The sequence below is a fragment of the Mesoplodon bidens genome (genome assembly GCF_964165515.1).
Source record: "Mesoplodon bidens genome assembly, chromosome: 3".
Taxonomy (NCBI): Eukaryota; Metazoa; Chordata; class Mammalia; order Artiodactyla; family Ziphiidae; genus Mesoplodon; species Mesoplodon bidens.
Genome location: NC_138178.1, coordinates 17,848,294 through 17,869,449, shown reverse-complemented (window position 1 = coordinate 17,869,449; position 21,156 = coordinate 17,848,294). Strand labels below are relative to the sequence as shown.

The 21,156-nt window shown below is 39.2% G+C and overlaps 1 protein-coding gene and 1 pseudogene across 19 annotated transcripts in view; one reads left to right on the top strand and one right to left on the bottom strand.

Moving 5' to 3' along the window:
- PARD3 (par-3 family cell polarity regulator) overlaps positions 1–21,156 on the top strand; it is a 629,043-nt gene that overhangs the window by 201,859 nt on the left and 406,028 nt on the right. The gene's annotated exons all lie outside the window — the stretch shown is intronic.
- Positions 10,165–12,688, bottom strand: LOC308614622 (deoxyuridine 5'-triphosphate nucleotidohydrolase, mitochondrial-like; annotated as a pseudogene). The gene has a single exon. The product of its transcript is annotated as a deoxyuridine 5'-triphosphate nucleotidohydrolase, mitochondrial-like (transcript).

The following is a 21,156-nucleotide window of genomic DNA, read 5'->3' as shown; positions in this document are numbered from 1 at the left end:
ACTTACAGACACTGATATTCACACTCTGTTGAATATCTTTTTTCTCTGTTGCACATTAACTAGCAACCCTGTTTTCAGGGAAGGTTGGATCAGCAAGACCTCATTAACCTCTTGTTTTCTTTGCGTGGTTCACTGTACTAACAGCTATAAATTGCATTTCCTGTTAGTTTCCTGTGTAGCAATCTTCCTTAACTAGTCTATAGTGCTCTTTATTTCCAAGTCTTTATGGAGGAAGTGACTATAAATAGAGAAGTTAAATTTTATCCTAAAATACACTTAAAAAAAGCATCCGGAAAGTATCTGAACATTTCTAGAATAAAAAAAAAAAAAGTTTACCCCTTAAAATAGTACAAAAAAGAGTTTTAATAATAACATTTAAAGACATGTTCTTGTCTTAAAGCAATATTGGCTTTACAGCCATCAGATCAGCATCGTGTGTGTTTGACCTGATGTAGGAATGGACGTACCAATTGCAAAAACTCTTGGATTAATGTGATTAATTAATATCTAGATAGAACACTGTAAATGAACTACTGTGGGACTTCTACATGATATTTTCCATTGCAAAAGCAAAAACGCATGTAAGAAAAAGAAAGCACATAACTCATGTTTAAAGCCTGTTTTTTTCTTTGTTTTGATATAACACAAGTAAATTTTGCATTATTATCCATCCTGCCCCACATGCTCTACCATTTTGGGTCAGATGTTCTCACTGCATTTCCTGAATAATGTATTTACCCTACATTTTACTTGTTACTCCCCTGAGTCTACACCTTGTTTCCCCCAGGATATCTTTGCACTTGCCTGTCAGAAGGGCCAAATCATGACCCTGACCTGGTTTTTAAGGATTTTAATCTGTGGAATTAGTCGCAATCTGTGTTTTGTTATAAGATTAAGCCTCTTTGTAGATGCTTATAACGACCTGTATAGAAATGTCCCTCAGGGGTGCTTCATGTTATGTTCATGTCATTTTCAAGAATGCACAGCGCTATCTGTCAATCTCTGAAAAAAAATAGTTCAAAACCTTCTGCAAAGTAGAAAATTTCATTCTGAGCTCTGGCATTGACAGGGCTGGGCATTGTTCCTTACCCACGCGGCAGGGGGTTGTTGACTGAGCCTTGAAATCCACACCCCCACCCCCATAGTAAGAAGAGCTCCCTCCCTGCTTTATCCTTGGGGTGACACCAGGATCGATGTTGGATTGCGATGTTGGATTGTCAACGGTCAGTTCATTGGACTTTGTTTAATCATTGAAAAATCAAGGTTGGTATTTTCCTTTTGATAAAGTGGAAAAATAGTTGAATCATGACTTTCATTTTTTGCCATTTAGAAAATGGGACAAGTTAGGAAAAGCCACTTATCATGATAATTTGAATCCTGCATTTTTCAAAGTTTATCTCCCCACACCAAACCGGGTGATCTAATTAGTGTTGTGAGCTTACACACTTAAAGAAAGGGACCATTGTCCTTTCGTGTTTGAAAGTGAAGGTCATCCATAATTACCTGAGGCAGAGGTTCCCAGGTGTACTAGGCATCAAAATCACTTTCTAAAAACTCAGATTTTAAGAATCGGAAATAAACTAATTACAACACAAAAGTTGTTAAAGAGCAAGTTGTTTATTGAGTTAAGAAAAACAGGATTAAATCTTTCAATGTTATGTCTTCTATCTGGCCATATGGTCTTCAGTAGTGACCAGATGAAGAACTGTCTTGATGTAATTAAACTAGCTCTCATAATTGGGTATAATTGGACAATAAATTATCTTGGGTTTCTGGCCAGCAATTAATATCACTAATGGTCTAAATTTATTTTAATGCTATTCATTTGACAGACAGTATTGCTTAACAATACTGAGTGGGCTGGAGAGCCAGTTTCCTGAACTTAATTCTGGCTCGTCAAGTTAATAGTTCTGTGCATTTAGACAAGTTACTTACTTGGCTTTTCTGGACCTCAGTTGACCTGTCTCTAAATTGAGGATAAGAGATGTACCTACCTCATAACCTTGTTGTAAGAAATAAATGAATTACAGTGAGCATTTGAGAAGTGTTGGTTATTTTTATTCCATCAATAAATGAAAAATTATCATATTAATGGCTTGCAATTATAGACTGAGATAATAAAATGTGTTTATATATTCTCACAGGACATGAGCATCCCAAATATCTACTCAACCTATATGCATATAATAGAAAAGCCACTCAGGAGAGAGTGAAACAATAGAGAATCTGTACTTTGCACAATCACATATCCTAAAATAGCGTGTGAGGTTTTGTTAGTTATGTAACTCAATAATGTTATGAGGGGCCCAGCTCTTTCTTTTCTGCCATCCTCAACGTCTAGGCTGGTTCTTCCCAGAATCACAAAAGAACTGTAGTGGCTCCATCCCACACATTCCAGCAACGTGAGTTCAAAATCCATCCCCAAAGCCCTGGGAAGACTTGATCTGCTGACCTGTGGGCTAGAATTGAGTTCCTTGTTCTTCCCCAAGCAAATCCTGAAAATGAAATGAAATGACAAGAAGTCACATAGCCAATCAGAAACAGATACTGAAAAAATTGGGGTTCAGTTAGTGACGAAGGAGTTTGGAGAGGATATTGAGTAACTAACATTGTAGCCTTTCTTTTTATATTTTAAATAGATAAATAACATTTATTTATGTATGAATATAAAGGCTAACATTTGGGTGTATGCAGCCTACCTACCAGAGGATGAATTAATTGTTATATATATAGTTTCTCCTTATAAACTATTAACTTCCTTTCATGGATAAAGAAGGTCAATAGTCCAAGATGACGGATCCTCCAAGGTGAGGATCAGCTGACAGATACATGGGCCTCTGAAGTTTAAGCTCTTTCCATTATAAAATGCAATTTCTTATTCCTTTTGGGCATCAGGATATTACATGATGCTCTTAATCTTACCTTATTTTAATGCTGATTTACCTTATTTTTGAAGACAGGTATGACTTTTATGTATATACGGATTCCGTATACAAGACACAGTGTTCGATATTCTCATATTAGCACAATTTTTCCTAATGAATTGACTGTTTTATTAAATAGAAATTGGATGTGGAATTTGTGAAATGCCTCATAATATCTTATGGAGTAATATGTAAGTGCTTCTGTTGAGCCCTGTGGCTCCAGCAACTCATTCTAAAGCACGTTTTTTAAACTCTAATTTTCAAGATGTTAAAAACCCCCAAAGAGTCATTGTTGTCTATCCTTAACATATTACAGTATCAAGTTTATAATCTGGGTAACTAAAAGAATGGTGATACAAAATATGCTTGTATTTAGGAGGATGAATGATTGCAGTGTCATGGTTAGTACAGAGTAGAATTAACTGGTGTTCACGGAACTAGAAAGATGCATTAGTTTAAGTTAAACAGTGATTCATTTGGTTGAAATTGTTTACGTTCTGCTTGGTTTTGAAAAATGGTTTTAACAGTTATAGAAATGATAGACTTAAAAAAAAAACTTAAATGGTAATCCTCCCTTAAAATTTCTGATAAGAAACTTGGAAGATAGGAAACCGAAATGGACCTATAAAGTAAGCAAGTGGTCCTGGCTGCCTGTCCTCGGAGCAGAGATGCAGTGAGCGCCACCAGTGGTTCTAAGTGTGCTTCACCGATTACTAGGCTGTCTGGTGGGAGGATGACATTTCAGCATGGCTTCCACCCTGTACGTGGTTTTAATGAATATGATTTTGGATAAGGATAAGTGGAAATTGAAACTGAGAAATCTGATGACACTGGTGCGAAATTAGAGGAAAAATGCAAAGCAGTTGGTAAACTTTTAGCAAGATAAGATTCCCATCATTTCACCTTTGTAATTGCCACGGTGAATGAAGATTAAGGCTGGAGTAATTTAATTCCTGCAACACAAAATGTTTGGGGTGGTGGTAAAGGGGTATCTTGTTGTCATTCCTCCTCCCACCTCACTGTCCCCAAGATTGGAGACAGAGTGTAATTTGCATCAGAAATTTGGAGTAATCAAGAATATTTCCTGGTCCCTGCCCCCGTCTCAGGATCGGAACCTCAGCTGTTGCTCTCTTAATGTTGAAAAGCAGTGCCACCTATTTTTACCACAAGAATTTTTTTTTTTTCTTTAAAACCTTACCCCAAATAGTGGTTTGAGAGAGTCCTAACCTGAGTACATGCCCAGAGGGAAAGGATAGAGACTAATGTGACCTCAAATTCTGTTGTTTTGCATGAAAAAGCTTGAGTTTGTTGCAAATGCCTCAACACATCCAAAGAGGGCTGACACTTTGTGCCCTTGCTATCCTTTGGAACTCATGAAAACGTGATTAAAATTTAATACCATTGTCTCAAAAAAAAAAAAGGAGTAAAAAGAACTCCTTGGGCATGCGTGCTTTCTGCCGTTCCCTAACCACTCCCCCACCCGCAAACCAGATTGCAGGGTACTGGCCCCATTCTTGAAAGGCTTTGTCTCCCTGGAAGTTTTAAAATAAAGTTCTTGCATCTGTTGACACTGACTTTCAAACATAGGAATTGTTTTTAATACTAGAGCTATGTATCAAACATTTTTTTAATCCCTTATCTTTGACCAGATATCTGGCATGTTCTGGAAAATTTTTGGTACACCCCTTAGAGAGTTACTTATTAATTGTTTTGCAGCTTACAAAAACACTCGGCTGTGTTGAGACTGACAGTATAATTTACACACATACACTGACATTTATATTTGACAGAATAAACTGTACAGTCAAATATTCATTGACTTTGTTATTTTAAAGGATTTTCTAATTGAAGTATATCTCTGGTTAATCCTACTATGCTATACTGTCTAGTAAAGTAAATTTACTATATCTTGTGATGTTACATACTTAAGTATACCCTGGTATACCTAGGACAGGGCTGTTTTGTACCCATAAATAGCAAAATATTGTCCTCACTGATTCATGGATTAAAAAGATAAATGTTAAAAAATGCATTACAGAGGGAAAACCAAAAAAATGAATGTATTTCCATTTAGTAGATCGTTTTGGTTTTCTGTGACATTGTACTAGGCTTGTGTCCTTTCTTCATTATCAAGTCCTATGCATGTAACAACCCCTTAAACTCTTTAAGCATTAGAATTAGAATTAAAATATATAAAAGTATTTGCTTTTGATAAGTATCTGTGGTATCATTAACTTTTTCTGCATGGCCTAGATTTGAACAACAGTTGTTCTGGGTTTGAGAAATATTATTGCTATATGCCAATACCCCAGTATAGAAGCAAATGGAGAAAATATTCAGGATACAGTAAAGTCAGCCTTCTAAAGGTCTATAAAAAATCTCCCCAAATTCTGTTTTGGACTCTGATTTCTTCTTCACGGATCATGGTTAGTTATGGTTTCTCATGTTTAAGTCTTAGAAATTAAGCAATTTCTTTTGCCTGGGAAGCCAAACATTTACCACTATTTTAAATTACTCAGTAGGACATACTAGATTTTATGATGCACGTAATTAAGGCACATGACCTATGTCAGCTTCTAATTCAAACTTTTAAAACCCTTTACTTTGTAAAAGATATTTTGTTAAATAAGAAAACTCTCTTCACGGACTCATTTTAAATGCCTGTTTCTATACAGCATGAAGGATCTCAGTTCAGCTCCCAGGATCATCTTAAATATACCCACTGTGTTCTTCTTCACTTTGACAAGCGGTAGAAGCCTCTCAAGTGCGTTTTTGTTGTTATAATCACTTCTGTTCTCATCCAGTAAGTAAGGTCAGATGATACTGCTGTCCTGGGAGTCATCCTTTTCACCAGTCATTGTGTGTCTTTCTGTTTGGTGAGTAAGTCTATTTATTAAACTGTGGAATAATGATTTACAGGGGAAATTGTGACATTGACCAGTGGGCATTCACTTTAAGGAATCCTGACTTGCTTGGATGTTAAAAAGGTAGCAATCTTGTTTCCTCTTTCATTGGTATGTGTCTATTCTGACTGGTAACTATTGCAACTCAGGTAGAATTTACAACTCAGTGTTTCACTTTTCTTTTAGAAAGTGTTGTGAAAGCTCCAGACGCTTACAGTTTAAAATAAAATTGGGCTTAAAAACCATCTCTGGTTAATTCTCTAGAGTTTATGACACTTGCCTAAAAATGCGTGGGTACTTAGCAGTTACAGATAAGAGGGCAAGACCCCTAAGCCATGGGTTATAGAAAATCATAACAAGTTTGTACCAATTAGCCGACAAGCCTTTTTATCTTAGATCATTTGAAAATACTACTTTGTCCGTAAGATCAATCAGATTGAGCTCTGGTAAGATGTGCACAATTAGCTGAAGTAAAAGGCAGAGTGTGGCACCAGTACTAAGAGGACATGTGGACCAAGGACAGAAGAATGACAAGAGGGAGTGCTTTGGCATAGGGTCTCCAGAAAACTTAAGACTTTGAAAAAAAAGAAAAGTTTTTAAATCCTTTACGAGTTGTTTATCTCAGGGAGAAGGAATAGCAAATGTGTGGGTTTGGAAGCAGCATTTAATTGATCCGTGGTTCCGTGTAACTGGAATAAAAGCTAAGTGTGTATACTTGGGGTGAGGGGACATCGTGGAAGGGAAGCTGTCTTTGCAGTAGGTAGCTTTACACTCTTGCAGATTTCATATTATAGAGTCAAGGGACCGTCAGAAAGAAGGTAGGACTCATTTCTAAGTTACTTAGGACTTGACACTTAGAGGAAATGAGTTTGTAGGCACGATAAGTATTTTATCGGTTGTTCTAAAGATCAAGGCAATGATGATAGTTTACAATGTGATTCTTGCCTATAATTCCATATGGCTGATAAAATGAAGCAGAATTTCTGTTAAGAACTATAACTACCAAAAACTTTGTAACAGCACGCACTCAAATTGGTTTTGGAATAAGCAAGTCATAAATGCGCCTCTGATGTGGCCGTGATAGATCATTTGGGCTGTAGCAGTGAGGGATATGATGACTCACTTTTGAGCCATACTTTTGAGCAAAGAGATGTGCAACCCATGTGTCAGTAAGTAAGTAGGAGCTGAGAAATGTGTCCCTACAGGGAGGTGTGTTTGAAAGGTCTTACTTTGTCCAAATCTATTATATACGGCCAGTAATACCACAGTTGGCTGCATCTTTCTTTGATTGAGAAGTAGTCTTGGCAAAATAATAATGATGATGATAATAATAATAATTATATCATCCCTTTTGTATTTTCTAGGTATTCTGATTGGTAATTATTTTCTATGCATGTACTATATATTACATGATGTGTTGGGTGCCAGGGATATAAAGTTGAATAAAGCACAATTCCTACTTTTCAAGAGGCTGAGTAATTCTCATCTATATTCTTCCCCAAAGTACTCAGAGATAAAATCACATTCTAGTGATAACAGTGACCTACTTTGGAAAGGGTGCTGTTTGGTGATTGATATTCCTTTGTCCCGGGTGAACCAATGGGTCCATTGAGCATTGCTGTGCTACTGGCTGAGAAAGTTAAACCCACTATTATACCTTCCTTTATCACCCGTGCCTGCTGGTGGGATAGGGTCAGGTACATGTATGTGTTCAGAAAGTTTTTGTATAAAATACAGACAATCTATGAACCAGAAATATCCTTGTCTAGATATTTTCGGGTGGGACATAGAAAAGTGAAGGGCTGTGGGTTAGTAGAAGGGAAAGAGTGTGTTGGGGAGGCTTAGTTATTGCCCTTGAAGTCCATGATTGGAACAGGTATGGACAGAAAAAACCCAAACATTTTAACTTTGTTCATCTAAATGATCTTAAGCCGAGGGATTGAAGAGTGGTAGCACAGTTACATATGGTAAACCTTTATTGCACATAGGATGTGAGGCTGTATTCAGTTGAGTTTCTTGATGTTCCTCATAACAATAATCAAGTCAAGTTAGCGTAAGAAGAATGAAGTTGGGATGGTACCAGAGGGGTTCTTCATAACCTCAACTAGCACAAGAACAGGAACAGGGTCTAAAACGGCATTAGGAACACCAGAAGTCCCGCTTCTCAAGACGTGATTTCTTGCTTGCTTCTGGAATTCTGCTTTATTCTTCCTCCCCTAGAGCAGCTTTCTTTGCCCCTCTGTTTCCATGTTATAATTTGTCTGTCTCACATCCCTAAATGTGCCTTACGATAGTCCCAGCCTCTTTCAGTCTTTCAGTCCCACTTGCAAGTTCCTTGGGGAGATAGTGCAGTTGGTCCAGTTTGGATCAAAAGTCCACCTCTGATCTCATCAGTGTGGCTGGAAGGGGAGGGCGCAGGGGCAGTGATGGTGGCAGTGGCCGTGGGGTTGAAGTAGAACCACTCAGAACACCTGTGTTTACCAGGCGCCCACCCCTTTGGATGGGTGGTGGGAAGGTAGGTGTGCGGGTGAGTGGAGGTGTTTCTCAGAAAATGGGGGATGGCACTGAATCTGGGCATAGTGGCCTTATAAGATACATATGATTACAAAAAAGCCAAAACATCTTGACGATGTTAGAAAAAAATAAGGATAGTAAAATAATAATGCAAGATAAGCATTCAGGCATGTATTTGGTACAAGGCTTTCTAATAGTTAAAGCGAAACTTGAAGTATTCATTATTCTTTGATCCTATAACTTTGTTTTGTTCCTCAGTTATTTTGACTTATTTTTTTTTTTCTAGGAGATCATTTTCCCATACATGCAATATACAAGATTTTGTCTTCTAATTGAATTTTAAACATATAAGTGAAACTTCCCAACATTTTCTTCAAGTAGAACAGTGTCAGCATCGTTCTATTTGGATGGGTTGGGACCACAGTCCATGTCTTGAAAGCTAGCATTTGAATTACTATTCTTCAAAGACTGCATCTGTTTATCCAGTTTCAACCCGTTAATAGGTCCTCAAATATTTTGCTCAATGCCATCGAAATATCTTACTATTAGTATTCTAGAGTTTTCCCCATGAGTTAATGATTTTGCCTATTTTTCTCATTGTGAAAGATGAAAGAGTTGGTGTAGTCTTGATAAAAAATATATCAATTCCTACTGTTAAAAGTTTTTTGTTCCAGTCTTAAAGCTCAATACTTAAAACATGGCCCCAATTCTGTGGGATCCTGATTCCTTATGAAAGGCTGTTGAGTTGTCATTGATTAACTTGGCATATTAAGTTTCTTTCAGTTTATATTAAAATTCTTTTTTTAACTATGGGGATTACTCTGCTTAGAAAGTAAAATCTTTAAATGATGAAGAATTTATGTTCTTCTTTTTAGATTACTTAAGAAGAAAGCTTGACTTTAAGCCATGTGCCAGGCACTCTAACTTTTCCTGTTGTTTAAAAAAGGCGAGCATTAAAAAGTTAGTACAAAGAAAGAACGTAAGCTACCTTTCAGAATTTTTCACATTCTTAGTTCACTGAAAGCATTTGTCAACACTTCATCACTAACATGGAGTAAAAGTTAATGACGCACAAAGTTTAAAACCTCATATTCAGTTAGAAGACCTATTAGTTTTGAAAGCAGTAAATAATAATTGGCATTTACTGAATTTTAAATAGGATCTACGTGTTGTATTTTTGGTTTAGAGTGCGTATAGCATTTTGTGTTACGCTGTGAAACTTGATGTTCTGAGAATGTAGTTACCTTTTAGCATTTAACCTAAAGTCTCTTCCTGATTTTAATGTGGAATATTTCCTCCCTTTAATTGCTAACATGTTTTTCAAATATTTACGCATGGTGTTTAAGGTGCTAATTGGCACCAGAATAGTTGATGGATGGTAAACTGTTGGAATCAACATTAACTTAAAGCACATCCATAGTAAATTTTTGTATCCTGGCCTGCTGGCATTTGTGCATTAAATGCATCCTAGCCTAGCAGTAAAATACATAAAACGGCAGTATGCAGTTTCAGATTTTATCTTTCCAGAGCCTCAGATGCCAGCCACTGGGTATGCTTCGGCAGAATTTGATGGAGTCTTTTGTAGAATTGTAAATGTTACAGTGAGGGTCTTATTTTTTTGAACAGAACAGTGCCTGTTTACGTGTTACAACTCATTTGGTTCAGTGCGGGGTTTAAAAAAACCCACCTTTCTTCTAAAACCCAAATACGTGATTAACGTAATCTTTCACGTCTCACTCTTGCTTTTTGTTTCATGCTTGTATTTCTTCCCAAGTGTTCTCCCATTGTCATTAGCGTGTTCCATAAAAACATGCATCCCGGCAGATCGAACGTGTTCCCCTGAGCCAGGCATCCTGCCCCCTCACCTGCTCATCTTCCCTTACCTCTCTGTAGTTTCCCTGAGAATTTGCTATTTATCCAATACACCATTTTTGCAATTATTCTACTGTTCAGAGACATTTAAACAAAGGCCTTTTCTCCTCTGAGTGCAGAACCTGGCCGGGAACTCCAGTCCCCACACCGTTTTCCTGTGTGGCCCCTGGGGATCCGCTCTGGGGACTTGGGTTCAGGGGACCGGAGAGGAGGCCTGGGGTTCCCTTGTCAACCGCGTCTGTGCGGGTTCTGACCCAGGAACCCTGTCTGGCGACCACTGTGGCTTGTGGTGAGTTACTTCCCAGCTCTGAACCTGGCTGCTGAGAAGGACAGGAGGGTTGATTAGTGGTGATTTGCTGCCATTCTCCGAAGTCCTCGCTAGCACGTGGTGAAGTCTGATGACAGTACCTCCCAAGTGTCACTGTCTTGTTGGATTATGTCGCATCGTTTATGGAGCATCAAGTGTGTGAAGCGCTGCTTTATGTAAGGGTATGGTCACTTCAGTCAGCACTGACGTAACATTTCAGTAGGTTTTCCCGTTACATTCTAATAATGGTTATTTTGACACCTTAAAGGCTTTCTCAGTCCATTTACTGAAGTTCCCTTAAAGCTTTACATCAGTCGTATGCAAGAGTTAAAATGTCTTTTCTTGGCATAAAGTTTTAATTATTTTCAGTGGAAGCAAAACCTCCTGAACCCCTTTCAGCATCATCTAAAACTTGAACTTTTTCTATTTCTGGGTAAAAAATCCGTTCACAAATGAGCTGTGCAATTCCATCACCCTTTTTGGCTTCAGACTTCGCCAAAATTAAACAGTAGAACACCAACATTTCCTCTGTAATCTTAATCTATGACACCAGCCCCTACATCTATGAAGTATTTTGCAGCCAAACCAGAATGTGGAGCTTCTCTCCCATAGCACCCAGAAGGAAGAGCTATCTGAATGTCGGTTTTCACAAGGGCTTTCTCCATAGGTGGTAGTATGTAATCATAGGTGCTGTACAGGTCATAGCCCACGGCACGTGCATACCCCTTGGTCCAGGTGGTGGTGTGCTCCGAGAGCCGGACAAGGTGGAGCTGCATGTCGCCCTCCCCCCGCAGGCCGGGCCCACTTGCTGGGGGAGATGACTTGTGCCTCTTGAGAGAAGGGCATGGCAGGGCAGAACGTGAGCCCAAGAGGGAGCGGGGGGACAAGAGAGAGCGAGCAGGGTGAGACCCGCGCACTAAACTTCTGTTTTTTAACTTAGAGTTAAAAGAGCAAAGCAACATTTTCTCATATCTGAGTTGGAAGAAAATCCTAAGTATCTCTAAATATGGAATGATTGTAAAATATGTAAGCCCCAAGTTGGGACACTTGTTTTTCTTAAGCCTCTGCGAACGTGATTTCCTTGAAATGTTTTATGTTGCACTGTAATATATATATATATATATATATGTATATATATATATATTTTTTTTTTTTTTTTTTAAGGGAAAGATTCAGTTTCTCTCTGGTTCAATACATAAAGATGGAGAGCATTCAGCAATGATGTTCATGTCACATGGTGGCGTGAAGGGACCATATCTTCCTGGATGTGCATCTGTGCATCCAGCCATAGCACTTCCATGTGCTCCAGCTTTTTGTTAAGGAATCAACAAATGAATCATGACTCATTTCACACAACTTGTGGGATTTCCTTTTACCTAAGTCGGCTTAGATGTGAGAAAGTCCAGCAAAGTTCTCGCCTTACTATTAGGTCATTGGCAATGCTGACTGAAAACGGGGTGATTCTCCCTGACGGGAGTGGACCTCTGTCTGGCGGATGGTACCCCTCCTCGAGCTGTCCGGACATGGTCATCCAGAAGAAGCAGAAGCGTGTGCTGGCTCAGATGTTTGTACTGTCCAGTCTCTGACGCTAGGACCTTCTCACAGAGAGGCCAGAGAACCACAGCAGCTTCCCACATGGAGGGGATGAGTGGAAGAGCATGACCCATCCAAAGATAGATACACAATGAAGTTCACTTTTTGAGATAAACTTTGTAATTCTAGTGTTTCAATGAAATTTATTCCTGTTTGAGGATCGTGGGATATCTTTTAAAATAACAAAACCCTTCTAAGTCCAGCTCTAGCCAGCGCGTAAATTCAGTGTATTTTAGGAGATACTATAAATGTTCTGTTGCTAAAATGGCAGCCAGTGTAATGAAAAAAAAGCAGAGCTGCATCAATGGGAAGCAGGGATTGGCTGGATTCCGACACAATTCTGAGAACCAACTTCAACAACAGTAACAAAACTTAACACGTACTGGTCTTACTTTATATTGTGGATTCAAAACAGAAGAGATTCTGCCTCTACAAAGTGAAGGCAGGGGGCTATGTTTTATTTCTTTTCAACTTTATGAGGTACATCATAAAATCTTAAGACCTTCAGAAGAGAAAATTATTGAAAGTTACCTTTGTTGTCTTATTTAAATAAGGCTTTGTGGTCAAATGCTCCAAGTCAGAGGGAACCATCAGAGTTCTCTTGAGACAAATCCGTAGCGCATCCCAACAGGGCTTCTAGTTCAGAGTTTCTTATGTGGGAATTGGCACTATTGCCAGCAGTTTCCAAGATACTGGATTTTAAAAGATATCACAATTAATGTATGGAAAAAACATATTGGCTTGAAGTTTCTATTGTTGCAAGATATTGGCTAAACATTAAAAAATGGAACTTTTGAGATGAGAGCTATCTGATGGTCGCAGTTCAGTTTTCCAGCTCCTGCCCATCCTCTTTATCGATGCTTGGGTAGTTTGGTTGGTTGGACTCAGCGGATGGAAGGTCCAATAATGGATATGCCTGGATCATTCTGTTCCCAATAATTGAGACCTGACTGTTTCTGATGACCTAACTTCTGAGAGTGATGAACTGGAAATAGGACTTGGGATTTGATAGAGACCAAAGAAAAACTTAGGAGGCAATCCTGTTCAAAGTATTTACAAAAATAAAGCCAATCAAAGGTGCCTCTTCTATGACTCTTTAGTTCTTGGTCTTCAAACCAAAGAGAAGAATGACACTTCCTGTTTGGAAGGCTGGAGCGTTGAGGAGGATTTTTCATAAACCACTATGCTTAAGGTTAGATTTTAATGCTATTTGGGTAGTGAATTTCATGCTGTTTAAAACATTGGAGAAACTTCTGTAGGAAATGAGATTTAAAAATGAAAGGAAGAGAGGAAGAGATTGTTTTGACTTATAGAAAACTGTTTCCAGGGTTAATCGATGTTACTGCTTTCAAATAGGTTTTTAAAGAACAGGCTGGCTAACTGGTAGAACCTAAAACATCAGATGGGGAGACTTTGTGCTTGATCACTAGAGACTGAGCCGTCCCAGGACGCTGACCCCGTTGTGTAACTCTTGTCACCATCTCATTAGCTTTTAGAGCCCACCGAAGCACAGCCACATTTATCGAGTCTTGGGAAAGTTTTTGTTTAATGTAGGCTAACTTTTCAGTAGTTAATGGAAATGATGATCAAAGTTTGCTGGTTAATTAGCCATTTTAAGCATAGTCATTGCCTGAAATATGTTTTTCCTGTCCACACAGTGTATTTTTTCTCTCACCATTAAGCAGTATTTTAATTTGAGTTGCCACTTGAGCAACAGGTGTCAGGTTATGCAGTGGGAATAAGACAGCTCCCTGTAGTAAATCCATCCGATTGCAAACTCACCCGAGTGCTTCGCGTCCCCTCCCTAATCTTGATGAGCATTTCTAGGTAATATTAAGAGCTAAACATGTGAGTTCCTTACAGAGCTTAAAAGCTATGTGTCTCAGTGTGATAAAGCTCTAGGTGAATTCTTGGCAGTGATGCATACGTTTTATGTGTGCCGTGATTATCTCCAGTCATAATTATTTAATACACGTGGTATGTGTAACATTTATCTTCCAAAGGGAAAAATGATGTGGCATAATTCTAGCAGATTATTTATGTTGTTTCTGCTTAAAGTGTTTGGTAAAAAATGCTGTGTATCTGTCTTTGAAACCCCTTCTGTTCTATTTTTAAATGGCTGTATGAAAATAAAGAAACTAAACAGAGTAAGTAATCTTGTTTCTTCATATTTCCTCTTGTAAATTACTGTAAATTCCTAATGTTCATTGATCTGCGGATGGGAACTGGCTGACGGTGAGGGTGTCCCCCTAACTGTTTGATGAGCAGTTCAGTAATGTTACCCATTCTATAAATTTGCGCAAAGATTTGAAAGTTTCATTTGCCGTTGTAGACTCGGAAAATTTGTGTTTTTTTTTGTTTTTGTTTTTTTTTTGCGGTACGCGGGCCTCTCACTGCCGTGGCCTCTCCCGTTGCGGAGCACAGGCTCCGGATGCGCAGGCTCAGCGGCCATGGCTCACGGGCCCAGCCGCTCCGCGGCATGTGGGATCTTCCCAGACCGGGGCACGAACCCGTGTCCCCTGCATTGGCAGGCGGACTCTCAACCACTGCGCCACCAGGGAAGCCCCAAAATTTGTGTTGTTATTACCAAATATTGAATAACTAAATTTCAGAAAAATAACTTATGGAATAAGTTAAAACATTTAAAAACATTTCTTCCTTTTGTGTGTTTGAAAACTAGACAGCAGGCTAGTAATTTCTTGCCTTTTCAGATAATTTCATTTGTGTTCCGGCAGTACTAAGTGTTTTATCTATCTCTCAGGGGTCCTTCTGCATGATGGTCTTAAATTCTAATGTGCTCATTCATTGTGTTGAACCAAAAGAATACATTAAATGTCTAAAACAATATGAAAGAAGAGGAACACCACTCGGTTAATACAGTGAAAATTAAAGCTATGTATTTATTCCCAGTGGAATCCTGAAACTTATTGATAAAATGAGTATTGGTAATTGCTCTGATCTGCAAAGTATTTATTTTTCTTCTTTGTACAAAAGTGTATTCATCTGGTATATTCAGCGTTTTAGTGAGTAATATAAAGTGTTAACTTCAAAATTTAAAACAATTTTTCATTATTACTTTACTATCAATATATGTTGAAAATTCAGTAGGTTCTAGAGGTATAGAACAAGTAATTTATGGTATTTTTTTCTCATTTCATTTTATTATAAATATATATTTTACATTAAAATGTACTTATAGGGCTTCCCTGGTGGCGCAGTGGTTGAGAGTCCGCCTGCCGATGCAGGGGACATGGGTTCGTGCCCCGGTCCGGGAAGATCCCACATGCCGTGGAGCGGCTGGGCCCGTGAGCCATGGCCGCTGAGCCTGCGCGTCTGGAGCCTGTGCTCCGCCACAGGAGAAGCCATAGTGGTGAGAGGCCCGCGTACCGCAAAAAAAAAAAAAAAAAAAAAAAATGTGCTTATAGTGTAAGGCATTGAAAAACAAAGGAGTACAAAGTAGAAAATGTGTCTCCTGTAATTCTACAATATCAGATGTTTACTACAATATGTTAATCTTTTGGGGTGTGTCATTTGTTCTTTCCATGCCTGTGAATATATTTTTTAATAGCTATATTGGTTTAAAATACCTTGGATGTACAGTGATTTATTTAATGCATCTCTTGTGTATAGTTAAGCGTGTTGTTATGAATCTTTGATAGAACTGTTATCGGCATTTTCCCTCTCAACCTCCACGTTGCTAGATTCTCACTGAGATCTTGTCCCCATGTTTCTCTCTGTTGACAAGTGCTTTCCAGCAGTGGTGGTGTTGGGCCCGTCCCATGAGTTTAAGGGGCCTCAGGCCACTTTGAAAGCTCTACTCCTGGAGTGCCTGTTACCTTCTGTCTCTCATCTCATCCCTTTAGATTGGGGCAGTTGAGATTTTGGTCAGAGATGAGCCAGTTGTGGAAACTTGGCCTTGACTCAGTAACAGGAGATCACATTGCGAAGGTCACATTGTGAGATGGGCTGACATAAGTTACTCGTTAAAAAAAAAAATTATGTATTTCGGCTGTGCCGGGTCTTAGTTGCCACATGTGGGATCTTTAGTTGTGGCATGCAGACTTCTTAGTTGTGGCATGCGAACTCTTAGTTGCAGCATGCATGCGGGAACTAGTTCCCCAACCAGGGGTTGAACCCAGGCCCCCTGCATTGGGAGCTCGAGTCTTACCCACTGGACCACCATGGAAGTCCCTAAGTTATTCTTTTTTTTTTTTTTTTTTCAAGTGTCAGACTATCAATCACCAGATGTCCACGGGCCAGAACGCTGGGCAGTCAAGCCTCTCTTCTCTCCGCCACCTAATGACACAAATGTGGCACAGCAGCCACATCTGCAACGCCTCTAGGGGCAGTCCTAAGTTATTCTTTAGTCAAGCAATTAATAAAAATTTGAACTGATGCAAGAGGACTCCAGTGGTCGTTTGAAATTCACACCCTGCCTATTTTTTGAGGAGGGTAGTGTCAACACATGTGGGGCTTTCTATGTTTGATAGAAGACTGAAATTACATCCTGAGGGAAGCTGTCCATTTCCACAAAGCTTATGTGAGTTACTGAGTGGATGAACTTGTACTGTGAGAGCAGAAAGGGAGGGACACACTCCTTGCGTGCTGTGGGTAATAGTGGTTAACAGTAAACTTTGGCTTCACACAGCTTTGTAGAGTCTAGGTTTAGTGCTTAACATGACTGAGCCAGAGCTGCTCCAGTGTAATGAGAATACGAGTTCCTGCATCATGAAATCATCATAAGGGTTAAATGAGCTAAGTCATGGATGTCGCTTAGCACAGGACGTCTTAACACTCTAGCTGGTCTTTGTTCTTGTCACCTGCAGGTTAGGGCAGCGCTTTGCCAACTTGACTTTGGATTAGAGTTGCCTGGAGGGTTTGGGAAAACAGATTTCTAGCCCCCAGCCCCAGAGTTTCTGATTCAGTAAGTCTGGGTGGGGCCTGAGTATTCGCCATTTCTACTGAGTTCCCACGTGGTGATGATGCTCCTGGCCAGGGATCACACTTTGAGTACCTCTGGGTTAGGGCATTATAAGGGCAGGTATTATTTTGAACCAATAAATGATATAACTTTTTCTTTTTGGCCACCTGCATGGATAACATTTAAATCACTTCAAACTTATCATCTAGTCCCATTTTTTGTAAGTGGTCAAATCTGAATTGTTTTGGATTATTGTAGAAATTTAAAGCTGGAATTACATAGTTATTTTAGAGCTAGAATGATGTAGAATTTTGAGGATTTTGATAGCCTTTAAGATTATACATAATATATGAGTATGTAATATTATATGAGTATATAATATTGGCTTAATTTTAATGAAAGTGGTTTAAGAAAAGTCATTTTCCTTTGATACAGACTCTGTATATGTTTCTGATGGATCTAGTTCATTAAAACATGGGATTTTTTTCAGAATATAAAAATAGATGCAGAATTTAAAACAATATTAGACTGTGAGCTTAAATTTTTTTTTTTTTTTTTTGCTTCCTTGTGAAAAATCTGCAGGGACTAGGCTCCTTTTCACGGCATTATTTCTACCAGATGTTTAAAACAACTGGAATCGTCTTGAGTATTGTCATGAGTTGCCATTGATTGGCCATCATCTGTGAGAATGAAGCTTCACTCATGCAGTTTTCTTGATGAGTGCAAGACAGGGGCAGGCACTGAGTGTATGGTGTTGACACACTTAATTTAGTACTCCTTCTGAAAAGCTATTACATTGACTCTTAATTGGCCTTCTGATAAAATTTCTGCTTAATGCAAATGATGAAAAAAATGCACCCTTGGATAGTAGCTGCTGCTTCTGAAATAATTCTCATGCCCTGAGATCTCATTAGTGACAGCAAGCACATCCACTTTCCTTGTGAACGTAATTAGGTTTCTTTTAAATATAATGATGAAAATATATTAGACTGTGACTAAAAAATATTTTAAGCAAAATCCTTAACTTAGAACTTTACAGTTTGTTGTTGTTCTGTTGCTTGGTCTCTTTCTTAGCAGTTTGAAAAGCAAAGAGGAGCTTGTCTGAGTTCAGTCCTTCACCAGGCTGTGCTTTTCCATGGCAGTGCCTCTGTCTGCAGGCACAAAATTTAGCAGTTTCAAACCCAAAACACTCCAACTTGCATTGTGGTTTGAAAAGCACAAGCGGTGAATAGGAAGTAGGTTTCTGCTTGTGTTTTCCTGGCTTAATCTTGTCTCTCCTTTATTTTTCTCTTTCTGGTTCTCCCTTTCTCACCATCTTCTGTTTTAGGATTTTTTTGGTCAACTCTAGTAACTTACTCTGGTGGTTTCTGATGATGTGAGAGCTGTCTTATTGTTAAAGTTCTTGTGTGAAAAATTGTGAAGTTTAAACCAAAAAAAGCAAAACCTGAAACCAGTGGCTTCTTCACAACGTGTAGAGCATAGGAATTTATTACTTTCTGGTAAAGGGTTTACAAATTATGAGACTGTCCTGCCTTGCTCTATCTTTTTATTCATTTGTCACAAAATCCTTTATTCTCTTTCAGTTTCACAACTCTCTGCAGCGAGCATCCGTCATTTTTATTATAGGAAAAAAAATTGGAACCAAGTTTTAACTGTGTCCATTGAGAGGCTACGGTTACATTTACTTCTTTTTTTTAAAAAAATAAATTTATTTATTTATTTTTGGCTGTGTTGGGTCTTTGTTGTCGTGCGCGGGCTTTCTCTAGTTGCGGCGAGCAGGGGCTACTGTTCATTGTGGTACGCGGGCTTCTCATTGCGGTGGCTTCTCTTGTTGCAGAGCATGGGCTCTAGGCGCACAGGCTTCAGTAGTTGTGGCTGGTGAGCTCAGTAGTAGTGGCTCGCAGGCTCTAGAGCACAGGCTCAGTAGTTGTGGCACATGGGTTTAGTTGCTCCGTGGCATGTGGGATCTTCCCAGACCAGGGCTCGAACCCGTGCCCCCTACATTGGCAGGCAGATTCTTAATCACTGTGACACCAGGGAAGCCCTACATATACTTCTTAAGTATTAGCAGATTCCGCTTACAGCGGTGCATACGTGGGCCCTGTAGGAGTGACCGTCAGATGGCGTGAACTACAAGGTCAGTTAGTGGTCTTGAAACTTGTGGCTGTCTCCAGTGTTGGCACTGGAGACATTTGGGGCTGGATTGTTCTTGGTTGCGTGGGACTGTCCTGAGCGTTTTAGGAGGTTTAGTGGTTTTCCCTGACCTGTACCAGCTAGTGTCAATAGCACCCTCCCCCAGTTGTGACAACCAGAAGTGTCTCCACACCTGTCAATGTCCCTGGGACAAACACTCTACAGGAAGAGGTGCATTTGACTTGGTGGCCCAGTGAACAAATATGTAAATCTGTAAACAGCCTTCCTACTTAAAATGTACATTGATATTTTCATTCTTTTCTGTTCCATTTCATTCATTTCATACCAATTTATTTAAATTTATTATTATTATTATTATATTTTGGCTGTGAGGCATGAGGGACCTTACATTTTTTGGGCGTTTTTTTCCTAACATCTTTATTAGAGTATAATTGCTTTACATTGTTGTGTCAGTTTCTGCTGTATAACAAAGTGAATCAGCTATACATAAACATATATCCCCATATCTCCTTCCTCTTGCGTCTCCCTCCCACCCTCCCTATCCCACCCCTCCAGGTGGTCACAAAACACTGAGCTGATCTCCTTGTGCTATGTGGCTGCTTCCCACTAGCTATCTGTTTTACGTTTTGGGTTTTTTTTTGCGGTATGCAGGCCTCTCACTGCTGTGGCCTCTCCCGCTGTGGAGCACAGGCTCCGGACGCGCAGGCCCAGTGGCCGTGGCTCACGGGCCCAGCCGCTCTGCGGCATGTGGGATCCTCCCGGACCAGGGCACGAACCCGTGTCCCCTACACCAGCAGGCAGACTCTCAACCACTGCACCACCAGGGAAGCCCTGTTTGTGTTTTTTACAGATTTTTTTCCTGTAATTGATATCTATTAGTCTCATAGCGTTGTGGTCGGAAAAGATACTTGATATGATTTCAAGTTTCTTAAATTTACCGGGCTTGATTTGTGACCCAAGATATGATGTATCCTGGAGAATTTTCCATGAGCACTTGAGAAGAAAGTGTATCCTGTTGTTTTTGGATGGAATGTCCTATAAATATCAACTAAGTCCATCTTGTTTAATGTATCATGTAAAGCTTGTGTTTCCTTATTTATTTTCATTTTGGTTGATCTGTCCATTGGTGAAAGTGGGGTGTTAAAGTCCCCTACTATGATTGTGTTACTGTCAATTTCCCCTTTTATGGCTGTTAGCACTTGCCTTATGTATTGAGGTGCTCCTGTGTTGGGTGCATAAATATATACAATTGTTATATCTTCTTCTTGGGTTGATTCCTTGATCATTAGGTAGTATCCTTTTTTGTCTCTTGTAATAGTCTTTGTTTTAAAGTCTATTTTGTTTCAGATGAGAATTGCTTATCCAGCTTTCTTTTGATTTCCGTTTGTGTGGAATATCTTTTTCCATCCCCTCACTTTCAGTCTATATGTGTCCCTAGGCCTGAAGTGGGTCTCTTGTGGACAGCATATATATGGGTCTTGTTTTTGTATCCATTCAGCCAGTCTATGTCTTTTGGTGGGAGCATTTAATCCATTTACATTTAAGGTAGTTATCGATATGTATGTTCCCGTTACCATTTTCTTAACTGTTTTGGGTTTATTATTGTAAGTCTTTTCCTTCTCTTGTGTTTCCTGCCTAGAGAGGTTCCTTTAGCATTTGTTGTAAAGCTGGTTTGGTGGAGCTGAATCCTCTTAGCTTTTGCTTGTCTGTAAAAGTTTTAATTTCTCTGTCGAATCTGAATGAGATCCTTGCTGGCTAGAGTAATCATGGTTGTAGGTTTTTCCCTTTCATCACTTTAAATACGTCCTGCCACTCCCTTCTGGCTTGCAGAGTTTCTGATGAAAGGTCAGCTGTTAACCTTATGGGGATTCCCTGGTATGTTATTTGTTATTTTTCCCTTGCTGCTTAATATTTTTTATTTGTATTTAATTTTTGATAGTTTGATTAATGTGTGTCTTGCCGTGTTTC